Here is a 13,862-nt window from a genome sequence, read left to right as displayed (position 1 = left end):
ACTTGAGTAAAAGTCTTAAAGTATCTGATCTTTACTGTACTTAAGTATCAAAAGTAATTTTCTTTTTTAAGTATTGAAAGTAAAAGTACAAGTAAATGCTGTAAAAAAAAAAGCAAAGGGTCAGAATTTTGAGAATTATGAAGTTTATTCCGACTAGAATGAGCATACTTGGGTAGTTGACATGAACTCAAATCCAAAGTTGAAAAAAAAAAAATCTAAAATGTATGTCAAATTACATATAGTTGTATTACTTAATATGTGAATATCGCAAAACTGAATGAGACCTCATCCATTTCCTTATTTATTTCACATATGTAAACTTTTTTTCGTGTGGTAGTCCTAATAATTGTCCTCTGGTGTGACATCATTTGTAATGATAATATTTAATTCAGAGATTGTCAGACAAAGAAGAAAAATATGCTTAACCATTATCAATTTGTCCTGATTATATTTTCACAACAATAGTAATCAATTTAAATTCACAATCATGTCATTCTCCTACTAAATGATACACACGTAGGGACTTTTCATAAAAGTTTGGGTTATATTCATTATAATTAGTATCAAACCTGATGGAACTAGAACTATCTTTACATGTGCATAATGATGATATTACTCTTCTTCTATTCAAGACTTTTCTCAGGACTTTGTGCATCAAAATGCATTTTTTCCATTACTTTTCTGTTTGTCACGCCACAGGACATTCTGTCACACCAATGGACAACATAAAAAAAAATCCGCCATAAAAATACGTCATCATAACATGAACATATAAAAATTTGTATTATGAAGAACAATGAATAGATTGAAACTCTGAACAATTCCTTTTTTGGTAAAATGTATTAAACAATTCATTGATACAATAATGATAAAACATAAACGAATAATTATCAGCATGTAGTTTGGTGATCTGACCAACAAATGGCTTGTTGTCAAAGTTCACTATGACAAATTTTCCCACAGTGTACTCTTCACTGTCTTCATCAGTATTGGGACTATCAGGGTAGGTCTCCTGGATTCTGTTGGGATGCAGTTGATCATCTTAGTTGGTGTGAAGCACTCACACATTGACGCTCATAAGACGAGCGCAGCATCCTGGGTGTAACATTTGCCCTTACAAGAGCATTTAAGTAGATAAGAGCAGAACCAGCAATCACTCTGTAGGCAAGCATAAGTAACTTGAACTTGATGCAAGCAGCTACAGGCAGCCAGTGTAGCTCAAGGAGTAGCGGGGTGACGTGTGCCCTCTTGAGTTGGTTGAACACCAGACGCGCCGTCGCGTTGTGGATCATCTGTAGTGGTTTCACCACGCATGCCGGCAGGTCCGTTAGGAGGGCGTTGCAGTAGTCAAGGCAGGAACTCCTGGTGGCATACTGGGTTAGGTACGGCCTGATTTTGCGGATGTTGTATAGCGCAAAGCGGCACGACCGGGAGGCAATGTGGGCAGTGAATGTCAGTTGGTCATCAATAATAACACAGAGATTTCTTGCTGTTTTGGAAGGAACAAGAGATAATGATCTCTTTGGGTGAACGTGTTGGTGTGCTGCATGCAACAGGTACTGGGCCTTCATTGACCTCTTCATGATCAGAAGGTTGATCGAGCCTGAGGTGACTGGAGTTAGTTCAAGTATAGCCTTAGTGGCTTTGTCCCTTGCCCTACATCTCCTTTTGGACTTTCTCCATTTTTCTTGGTGCTTCTTTTTTGTTGCTGCTGACACAGACTTCAGACTGAGGGTAACAATTTGTCCATGTGGTTTTCTCTCCTGATATCTGCAGAAAAATTTACAAAACCTTAATTATTGTGAAGTAAGCAAGCATTTCTGATCATATAATGAAACGTTTTAATGCTTATATCATTCCTGGTTGCTTGTTAAATGTACTTTCTGCGTCTCTTTCCCAAGACATCCTCACTATTCCTAGGATCTGTATTTAACCTCTCCCTGTACTTTCTCGTCCTCTCCTTACTCATCATTATCTGCGTGGCTCTCAAACCTTCTGACTGGATCTCAAACTAAATGAAACATAGTAGGAATGTATTGTAGGTGTACTTCAATGCTGAGAGAAAGGGGGAAAAATGCAAAACTTGAAAGGAAAATACAAAGACCACTACAGTGGACAATTTACTATTATAGAAGTAGTCTATTTAATTTAAAAATGTATCTAGGCCTTTTCTATAGCCTACGTCCACTGGTGTGACGGTCATTTCCACCAGTGTGACGCTGATTTCATGTCACACTGTAGGACAGTGCTGTCACACCAGTGGACATTTTCAGTTACATGGTCAGTTTTCGGCCTAGCTGTATGCCAGAGGGTCTTCAATCCAACGTTACAGTTTAAGGTATCCATTATTTTAAAAAGTCAATGAATATAAATGTATGAAAATTTTCATATCAACACTTTAATTACGTCACACCAAAGGACTACGTAATTGGTCCCATTTCTAACAGTGCACAAAAATAGCAATATTCTGATACATATCTGAGCCAAAACTCACCGTATGTTAGGGCTGAACGATTAATTGCATTTGCGATTTAATCGCGATATGATAGAACGCGATTTTCTAACCGCAACGTTCGCGATTAAAAAACGTGGTCTAAAAAAAAAAAAAAAAAATGTTTTTTTTTTTTATTTTTTTTTTTAAGATGGTAAATTTTGCACACAGTGTTTAAAAAGTGCATGCCTAGTGTTTATACTTAAAATTACTTTTTTTTTAATTACTTAAATGCACAGTGGCAAAGCCACCTATTTGTTGTTCTTGTTTCTGTAATGAGCAGTTAAATAAAAATGTAAAATGTGGGAAAGAATATTTTACACTAAATGTATCTAATATTGTGTTGGTCATATTTAAATCATTCATTACGTTTTGTTGGGGAAAAAAAGAGGATACAAAAAAAAATCGCATATTAAATCGCAATCGCAATATTTTGGTAAAAAATCGCAATTAGATTATTTTCCCAAATCGTTCAGCCCTACCGTATGTGCAGTCCATATGCTCCATTGATGTCTTCTGTACTTCCTGGATGAAGACTGACCCTTCTCAGTAATGGGATGCCCAAATTAATGCCTGTTCTATATTTACAAAATGGTGTCACACTAGGTGGACATCAATTTTGCGGACAAAACGTAATGCGTCATAATCATTTGGAGTGGGGACATGAAGACTTACAACCTATAGTTTCATAAAGTAAACATTGGTATTATATGTATAAAAGTAATTTAATGTATTTGGTCGTATTTTTTTATTTAATTACAGTAGTTTGAAGATCGGCAATGTTACCCCGGACAGTCACACCAGTGGACAATGGTCATGTTTCAAACCAAATATTGAAATACTTGAATTATAACGCTCATGAATTAGAGATGCATTTGTTTTTGAAAAACAAGTTAATAATAAAAACAGAGATTTTAATCAAACCTGACCAATTATTATTTATATTTGTCACCGTGAACACAAAAATGGAGCGTCACGTCAACTACCCACTTATAAACTGGGCCTTATTTTAACACAATTTTAACACAATAGGCAATACTAAAGCAGCACCGAAAGTAACAACCCAGTCATTACTTGAAACTGAAAAATGCTTTGTTCATCTTCAAACAAAACGTCCCAAAAAGCCATTATGAATTTTTTAAATGTTAATCTTTGTAACATTTTGTGAATGGGCTCCTGAGTATCCCAAGGTATGCATAAGGCACAACCTGAGAGCAATAACCTGGCGATCTGATACAAAGCCATAGCATTACATCAGGATCATCAGTTTTACAAGCAAGTTATCTGTACAGTGACTGTGAAATACTTTCAGCAACATGCACACACATCCCTTGAACAATAACGTTACTAGCAGCTTTTTTGCTCCACACTGCTACGTTACTGTAGATTGACACCATCCTAGCTAACTAGCTAGATAATTCGCCAGAGATGGAATAAAGAATAAGAATAAATAATCTTTGTAGGTTATTAGCTAGCTTGAAATTTTATATACAGATCTTACCCAGCGGTGAAAGAACATGACTAGTCTACAAGGTTGTGCTGGTGGCATTTAATGAAGAGGTCGTGGGGTTTCTAATTTTTTAATTGAGACCTGTGTGCTTTTGCTTCGATTATTGTTGTGTCCCCTTCGTTGTTGATCTTAATGTTTTGGATATATCCTTCCACTGCATATTGCAGTCCATTTTGCCTTGATCTGGAGCAGTGGCGATTTCAGCCTGAAATTTCTGGTGGGGCAATTTTGTATGACTTCATGTCACCGTCAAAACAACTAGAGGTAGCTGATTATTAGAAGCAGTAGACCAGTAAGATATGTTATGGGCTGCATTTTGAGTGCCAGCAGGGAGCAGAAATCCTATTTCAAATACATTTCACATGCTTCAGCGCTCAGCGCAACACAAAGATGCTGCCTATAATACAGCATTAAAGTAAAATGATTGCAACAAAGTAAAAATATTAGACAGACACATAGCTCAAATAACTTGACTAATTTATTAAGCTTGTGTGGCACACGTGTGGCATACAATATGAAGCGAAAGGCACAACTTAAACAAATAACAACAACAAAACATGCTGCTAAATGAACAAAACTTTGTAAATAGACGATGTCCTTGCAGATTGCATTGATACATCCATCAGCTCCAAAAAAAAAAGGTTTGACTCACCAATGCAGATCACTTAAATAGGAAGTTGGCGCGGTGGTTCTTTGCTTGAGCAAATCTCTCGATGACTTTGCTGTTAAAATCCACCAGTCCATGAACAAACGGGTTTTCAATGGAAAGCATGGAGAGGGCTGTCCCATCGTGTTTCTTGTGAATGGCTTAATCCTTTTGTGTGGACTTCCCAAATACTCGAAAACTAGCAATAGCTAACTAGCAGTAACGTTACTGGCATTGAACTGTCTGATTTTGATCTGACTGTATGTTTTCTCTTAGTCACGGGGTACAGGTCTCGCGGTTTTCGCATTATTCCAGTCTAGTTGCCAGGCAGATTTCGTGGGGCACATCTGAAAGTGCCCCACCGCTCAATGTTAACTTTGGCCTGTGTGGTTCACGCGCATTGGTGTTTCCATGGTAACGGTCAATAACGCATTAACGTGCGCTAGGACCACTGATTCGCCAAACCTGCTTGCAGCCTGTGTTCTACCACAGTCCCCGACGTTGGTCTTGTCACTCTCATGATTCTTTTTTTTTCTAAAGATGATTTAATTTTGTAACGAGTAACGAAGGTTTCAAGGGAAATGTATCGGAGTAAAAGTATCCGTTTTCTTTGCAAAATGTAGCGAAGTAAAAGTAAAAGTAAATAGAAATATAAGTAGTAAAGTAAAGTACAGATATCCAAAAAAACGACTTAAGTACAGTAACGAAGTATTTCTACTTCGTTACTATACAACACTGGTGTTCACAAGGCTATCTGAGCTGCGATGTGGACCTCAGTAGTTCTTCAAAGAACTGATTCAGAAGGGCAGAAGGCAGAGCGTCTGATACACAGAGACAACACAGTGGGACAACCCTTGGTCATACAAGCGACACAGGAGAGCGACCAGTGACCAGCGACCAGCTGCCATTCATTTGCAATTGTTTAGTTCTGTAACCTGGTAACAACAAGCCAGGAACGCCTATTTGTTTAGTTCTGTAACCTGGTGACAACAAGCCAGGAACGCCTATTTGTTTAGTTCTGTAACCTGGTAACAACAAGCCAGGAACGCCTATTTGTCGCCCTTCTGTGTTTCTCATCTGACCTTAGGGGAGAGACGCTAAAACACAAGCAAACTCCAGGGGCAATTACACATAACACACTTAAAAACGCTGACAGAAATTCACACTAACATTGACACAATGTGTGACAGTATTTAACTCTAATAGTTGAGCATAACACCCAGAATTAAACGTTAATCACTCTAACTAACACATTCACAAAGCAGGGGCGAACTATTTATACACACAACTTGGAACGCATGGAGGAGCGCAACCCCCCTGCATACTACAGTATATGCAAATATTAATGTCACTGTAAATATTCATATGTATTTCTCCCTTTTGATAATATGTGCTCCTCACCCTCACTCGCTCTTTAAATGGTCTGCCTGGTGCGTAAGTCTGTTGCAGTCTGTAAATGCATTTGAATGTTGATCTATTATGTAATATTTTTTATCTCCACAACACTGTTATGGCTGTTCCAGTGACTACCTATTATTTTGTGTATGATTAAACATTAAACAACTTTTTTTTTTGGCAAAGGGTGTGTCGAGTTGGTCAAGTTGTGGAAGGAGTTGTGTGACCTAAAAAGGAGCCGCTGCTGTACTGTATGTGTCCAAACACATCTCAACAAATCGGGTGGGACAACCTAGACACAACAAAAAATACACAATACAATTCAATACAATGTAATAGAATAGTGCAGTAATTAGGCAAATATTTTGCCGCCACCACTTCCTTTTTATCTTGTGTGATCTCTGCCTGAAGGATGTAACTGCAGTTTGCTTTTGTGTGTGAGGAAGTGTTTGATATATTCATCACTTCATTCACTGATGTTTTCCCACTGCAATAGAGGATTTTCTTATACCACAATGAACTGTTACGCCGACAAACACATACCTCTCTGTGCACTCAGTGGAGAGTTTTTGTTTCCTATCCTTCAGATTGTGAAAGTGGAGGACCGTGTGCCTCCCACTCTGCGTAACTTACAGTGCATTCCCTGCTCTCACATCACATCTAACATTCAGATGGCTCCGGGGAGACAAAAAAGAGGACTGTGTTTACAAAGGCTGCCCTTTTTGTGAGAGACAGAGCAGTCATTACATTGCCAGGGTTTATGACAGGATAATTGAGACCTTGTTTGAGGGAGCTGGCCCATTTCAGTGAAGGCTTGAATTAGATGGCGAGATCTGAAATAATGAATGGATCTGTGCCTTTTTCACCCTCCACTTGTCGTGATGGGCTGACAGTCCAGGAAGGCCTTAAAAAGTTCAATTACATCTGGTTATTATTCATATAAATGAAAAAATACATTGTCTGATTACTTGTGGAGACAGGCAGAATAAATACCTCTATTGCGAAGCTTGGATAGTACATGATCTGAATGAGAAGGCACTTCCATTCATGAAGTACATCTAGGCTATAATACAGACTTGCGGTTGATACGTTTTATTGCGGTCAAAGTGACCTTTAAATGTATTTCTTTCAAAAGAGCTTCAATATCTAATATATCATCTGTTTGCTTACTGTTCCTATGTTAACCGAACAGTTGTCTTGGAAACAAACCTATTCCTAGGATCACTATGGTGACACTATGTAGCCATAGCAACTTGTTTTTTTTCCACATAGGTGTTGTGGATTGAATTTGAAACTGTAATGTCCTGGGACAGCTTTCAAAGCTTCTTGTACATAGTTTTTGTATAGCTGACGTCTGCAAATGATGATGTAGCTCGATTATCACGTGCACCATACTGTCATGCTAAATGTTTAGCATGTATGCCAAAAGTCCATATCAATGCTGAATCCCTTTCATGAAAACACATGCGATGAGCAGGGCATAGCCGAGAGTGTTTTTAGCAACTTTTGTGTTCCTCTCAGACGTGATCGAGAGCATCAAGACGTCGCTGTTTCAGTGAGGCACGGGGGCATGAAAATGAGATCTCGGAGCTGACTGTGCGTAGTAAAGATGTCTGTGTTTAGGTGACTCCATTCCGGCGTCTGTCGAGCAAAGCCGGCGGTGCTGAATCTGCCTCGATCACACTCTCACACCGTCCAATGAACACAGTATAAATCTTACAATGTTGTCAGTCATGGGTAGTTTCAAAACGCTATGAAAAGTGCTCTAGGTCAAAATATATGGTGCTAATTCAGCCGGATCCCTATTATCCAGCATTGAAGCTTTGGGCGCTCTGCAGTCAAATGTTACTGGCTCTGAATGCACCTATGGTCAGGCTATGCTTAAGAGGTTCTTAATTAAATTCACCACCGAGAACCGAGGTTTTAATACGAAGTTCTCCCGATGATTTGGCAGAGGCTTTTGCATTCAGGAGCACAGCCATTCACCCAAGGGTGAGAGAAAGCAATGCAACTTGTGATTATGACCTTTTGAAAAGTCCCTTTAACTCCCACAGCAAAATGGCAATGCGACAACCCCACAGTGAAAGGCGCTGAGGCAGAATAGCGTAATGTATTTCAAATTGTTTCTTGTGTTGAAGTTAGCACTGTTAGCAAACACCAATTACTGTGGAGTTGGACAGTGCTCAGCTGAGCATCGCCACTGAAACTTTGTTGTTCAAGGTGACTTAGTCAGGAAGGGCTCTTTACATTACATTACTTATCACTAATGACTGTTTTCATTTGTTCGTTTGGTCTTGTAAAATAAATAAAAAATTGCACAGTGCTGTTAATTGATGTCTGTTACTTGATGTCTGCCACTCAAAGCCCTGACTCTCCTTTACAGAACAGTTGAAAGAGTTCTGGAACACATTCATCTTACCATCTTCATTTTAGAACACAGCAGGCTTTTAGTAAAGGTAGTGGTAATTGGATTTATTAAAGATCGCAACCATTTAAGAGGGCCTTTGCTTTTGCAGTTTTGGTAGGGGTTGTATTTTGAGAATCTGTAATCACCTGTTTGAGATGTTGAGGAAATCAGGCATTTGTCCTCAGCAGATCCTGCCGCCATGTTTTAACAGCATTCCCATTTTGTTTGGCAGCATTATGGCATCTTTCAATCATCCTGGACACTGTGTTCACACTTATCTTCAATTGTCAGGAGAAATGGAGGCAGGTGTCCAGGTGTGTGTGTGTGTGTGTGTGTGTGTGTGTGTGTGTGCATGCGTTTGTGTGTGTGTGTGTGTGTGTGTGCGCGTGCGTGCGCATGCGTGCGTGATTGCGTGCGTGCGTGCGTGTGTGTGTGTGTGTGTGTGTGTGTGTCTGTGTGCGTGTTTCTCACAAGCGGTCAGCCCATGGCTCCCTGAGGCGTGGGGAGTAGGGACGTGCTCAGTGCCAGATCTCTCAGCCCCGCGTCTCTGAGGCCTCTGTGATCTAAGGATCCCCCAGTGCATCCCATTCTCTGCTTTTCAGATGTGCCTGGTCACCTATTGGCTTCATATCTACTTGTGTCCCTGTGTCTCGTGTCTAACCACTACCACCTCACACACACACACACACACACACACACACACACTCATATACACATCTCATCGTCTATTCCATGGAGCTCAGGCTATGTGGCGTCTGCCCTTCTGGCGTTGCCTCTCCTGAGTGATTTATTGTTTTTCAGGGCAGCTCCTTGATTCAGGTCTCGCCCGGCCCACACTCCCGCACACACACACACACACACACACACACACACACACACACACACACACACACACACACACACAAACACACTCCCAAACACACACACACACACACAGTCCCTCAGCTGTCTCTCTCTGCCTCTCATCTCCCATCTTCCCTCTTTCTATCTTCCTTCCCTCCATTCTTCCTCCTCTCTCTTCCTTTCCCTGTCTCTCTATCCTATTCGACACTCAACAACAACAAAGGAGGTCCCTCCATCTCTAATGATACGATAGTAGCCCTGCTGTTCTTCCTCAGTGGCAACATGTGCCAAGGTCAGCTGGATGCGTCTCATTTGCACACCGGTTCAGTGCCTCCTCAACAGGCACGACGATGACTTTAGCCTTAAAGGCCGGTGCTCAGTGACATTTGCAATGCTGATGATACATCTTTAACCTCGCTCACAGTATGCCTTTAAAGTGATCCTCCTCTCTCTCTCTCTCTCTCTCTCTCTCTCTCTCTTTTTTTCTTTCTCTCTCATCTAACCATCACTTTATCCCTCACTTGCCCTTGAACTACATAAACCACATATTTGAGCTTGCAAAGCTTTAAAAGTGCGTATGACAAAAACAAATATAGTATACACCCCTCAAGGGAACAGATAGATAGACGGTATGGGGGAAAAGCACCTGCAGTGAAACCTGAGTATTTTTTCGTGTCCAGCATGCAATCGCCACCTCTTCCGCCTGATGAACATAACCGCAGTAGCCTATGAGACGACATCAGTGGGGTACTTACAATAAAGCACACAAAAGTCTGAGAGGCACAAGCGGGGACGTCGGGATTGTCACTAGAAAGGAGCTGCAGGAAGCTTTGGATGGTTCCATCAATCTGACAAAGGCTCCAGGCTCAGAGACAGCGGCAGATGTGAGCCGGGTGGAGAGGGGAACAAAGCTTGTGGCTGTAATTGAAGTGGCTGGGTGTGTGAGTGCATGTTGCGCAATACAGGCAAAGAGATGCTGGACTTGAGCATTTCACATAGCGTTGTCCAGAGGCTTTCGATTGAGACGTAATTGAATGCATGCACACAAACACACCCACCCACACACACACACTCACACACACATATTGGGGATGGAGATGTTTACAGGGGCAGCGACAGAGAGAAAGAATAGTGAAAGAGGATGAAGGAGGCTGACAACACAGCAAAAAAAAAAAGAAGATTTGCCTGGAACTGCATTTGTGACCTATTTCCACTGTTTTGTCATCGTGACAGCTGCAGTACACTGGAGCGGTCTCTTGCAGTGTCCACAGCAGTCCTCACAAACCCTCTTTTATGACAGTAAAAAGAAACAACATAACCTCCCACACAAACACACACACACACACACACACACACTCTCATACTCATAAAGCTGTGGAATGGTTTTTGGCAACTATGCAGTTTTGCAAGGCAGAGTACAATAACATAATTGCATGTTCAACACATATTTATGGCCCATGCCATACAAGTAATGGACCTCAAAATGCAGATGTGGCATTGGCACTCTTGTCTAATGTCAAGCAGCCCTCCAATGAGATTCTCGTGATCTTAACGTGTGTACTGCGTCTTACATAAATCATTGCCAAAAGAAACACTGACAAGAACAATGTATGTTGTTTAATATTCATGATCTTATATTTGTCTTTGGTAATGCCGATGAGTTTAGACATAGTTAGTGTTTTGTAGTGACAGGCTGTTATTTGAGTTCTAATGATAATCGTGTGACTTCCATGCATATATTGATACTACCACCATCTGATTCACTAAAAAATGTGTTGAATAAGTGAATGCTGGTTTAAATATGCATCACCCAAAGTCATCCTCCTCTCCTCTACCAAAAGAAGTAGCAGTTAAAGACCCAGGAAGCCCGAAACACTGGCACCATGGTCTTTCACAAGGCCGTAACTCAAGCGATGTGACAGAGCAGTCATGACGGCATTTTCACGAGAGGCATTAGCGTAACTCAGCAGTCGTCAGAGAGCTTGTGAAAGCCGCTCGCCGCTCGACGAGGGGCTCGCCGTTCCCCGAGCGCCTCGGAGTAATGGAGTGTTTTACATGTCAGCGCCGACAACCAACGGCCTTTTTTTTTCTCACACACCAGGCCTTTCATGCATGTCTCTCAGCACTCAGTGCTTCTGAATATTAAGTTTTTATTTTTTCTTCACACACTGAACGATTTACCACAGACAGAGTGTGAGCGTTCATCTAATATCCCAAACTTTCCCTGGGAAAAGATACGTGTGTGTCTCATGTGGGAAAAGTTCTTTATCGACACACAAGTTTGGGTAAAGTTGAGGATCGATAATGCAAATACTTTCGCGCAATGCTTGGCCTTGCCATGACCTTGTGTTGAGTTGTGAGGGAGTGCTAGGCTTTGATAAAAGCCTACCTGATGTTGCTGTTCTCAGTTCAGTTTTGTGCCGTCGTTGCAGTGATAGCGTTACACACGTGACAGGTCAGAGATACATCCGAGCTCCGGAGAAGAACAAATAAAGACGGATGAGGAGGGCTGGGCATCAATGTCACCTCATTACTCTGATGGGTTTCACATTATTCCAGTGTCACACCCATACAGAAAAATCACCCGGCGCATCATTTGCCTTGGAGTCACAGATCATCTCCATCTATCACCATGGAGGTCTGACAAGGACCTGCGCAAAAAAAGCACCTTCATTCTCTCTCATTCTGGTTGTCTTCCTTCCTCATCTTTGGTTTTACCCTCGTTCTCTAGTCAGATTGTATTCTTATCCGTTGTAACGTTGCACTTTCGTTTCGTGACATTCAATGTGCTTTCTGCTTTTCAATGTACATATTCCATTGACAGTGGACAATAGACAGTGTCTCAAGGTGTTTTGCAGAACCCAAAGCCTAAAGCCCTGAAAGCAAACACAAAGGCAATAGCGCTTGCTTTTCAGAGCACAATGGCATACAGCTGGGGTTCTCAGTGTGTGAAGGTCCCTAATAACACACACTTACTCGAGGGCACAGGAAAAGTACAGAACTCTGCAGGTTCAGGGTCAGATTGAAGAGTTGGCTTGAGGTGAACTGGAACAGTTTCTTCCCCAGGTGGATTGCTAACAGGGAGTGAAAACCGCAAGGGCCATGCTGACTGACCACCTCAGTATTTGTATCAGTACTTCCAGTAAACAAGGATAAGGTTAAGGATGCACAAGGATGCATCATACATGTATGAAAACAAGGTGGAAAACATCCCCACGCCTGGCACATGGCTTTCTCTGATCAGGGGAGCTTGTTTAAAGGGTGTGAAGCACTGTCCCCATGATCTGTTGTAGATTTGGTACAACGGGTGCTAGAATGCAAATGATCATGAGCTGATAATTTGGCATTAAATACTATTGATACTGTGGGCAGATGAAATACAATGTCTGAATGACAGTATGCTATGACAAAAAATACATAATAATAATAATATTGTTTTCAACAGTGACAAAATTACATTTGAGCTGATTTAATTCAGGGCATCATAGCATGTTTCCTTATCAGCGCAAGTCAGTGCTAGGATATTGGGCTAAATAGCTTGAGCGACACGTTCTGACACACTCAGAATGTGATTATTCACATAATTAGTGCCTCCCTCACTACATACAGACAAACTCCTATTTATATCTGCACAAACTTTGTCGTAGACTATTTTCCTATCCCTCTTAAAAAAAAAGAATAGTTACTCTCCTCCATCTTATGTGCTGATTTTCTGTCTTCTTTAGTTTTTTTTGTTGCAGTTGGTCAGAATTTTGGGTTGAAGAATTGAGAGAATATTTGGCATAGTTTACAAAGCTGGAGTGTCTCCAACACTTAACATGGTTGATCTAGAAGGCCAAACGACACTGGCGTAGCATCTTCTTGAAACCAATACCATTATTTTATTAAATTGTTATTTTGTTTCTGGTTTCTCCTCTACTCCGATGACATTCAATCTTACAAAGCCTTCAACTCTCTATAATACCATTGACTTCCCTCATTGGTGTTGCAGAGAGATAGAGGATACATAAACCCAAATATTATGAGATTATCTTTCTTCCCCACAGATGTGGTCTTGAGGTTCCGATTGGCATCCAAGTGACCTTAATTACTTCTCAATGAAATGTGTGCACACTCAAATAAAGATTAGTTTTAACCCTCACCCCCTCTCTCTTTCTCTCTCTCGCTCTCTATCTTTCTCTGTCTCTATCTCTCTCTGCCTCTCTTTCTCAATTTCAGAGTCTCTCTCACACACAAACAAACTGTATCTCTCTCGCACACACACTCATCTTTTCAGTTCTAATCGGCAGCCTCTGCATGAACCACACAACAGCACGGACACTTTTCATTGTTCCTCCCTCAACTTGCATTCAAAACCATGTTCATCACCCACACACACACACACACACAGAGAGAGAGAGAGAGAGAGAGGAGAGAGAGAGAGAGAGAGAGAGAGAGAGAGAGAGAGTGAGAGAGAGACATACATAATCACAAACACACATGCACTCTCTCTCTCTGACACGCACACACACACACACACACACACAGGCTGTTCTGGAGTAAGAATCTCATTTCAGGAATAAAAAAAGGG

This window comes from Clupea harengus, chromosome 16, assembly GCF_900700415.2.
Source record: "Clupea harengus chromosome 16, Ch_v2.0.2, whole genome shotgun sequence".
Taxonomy (NCBI): domain Eukaryota; kingdom Metazoa; phylum Chordata; class Actinopteri; order Clupeiformes; family Clupeidae; genus Clupea; species Clupea harengus.
The sequence above is the reverse complement of the archived record's forward strand: the minus strand, read 5'-3'. Positions refer to the sequence as shown.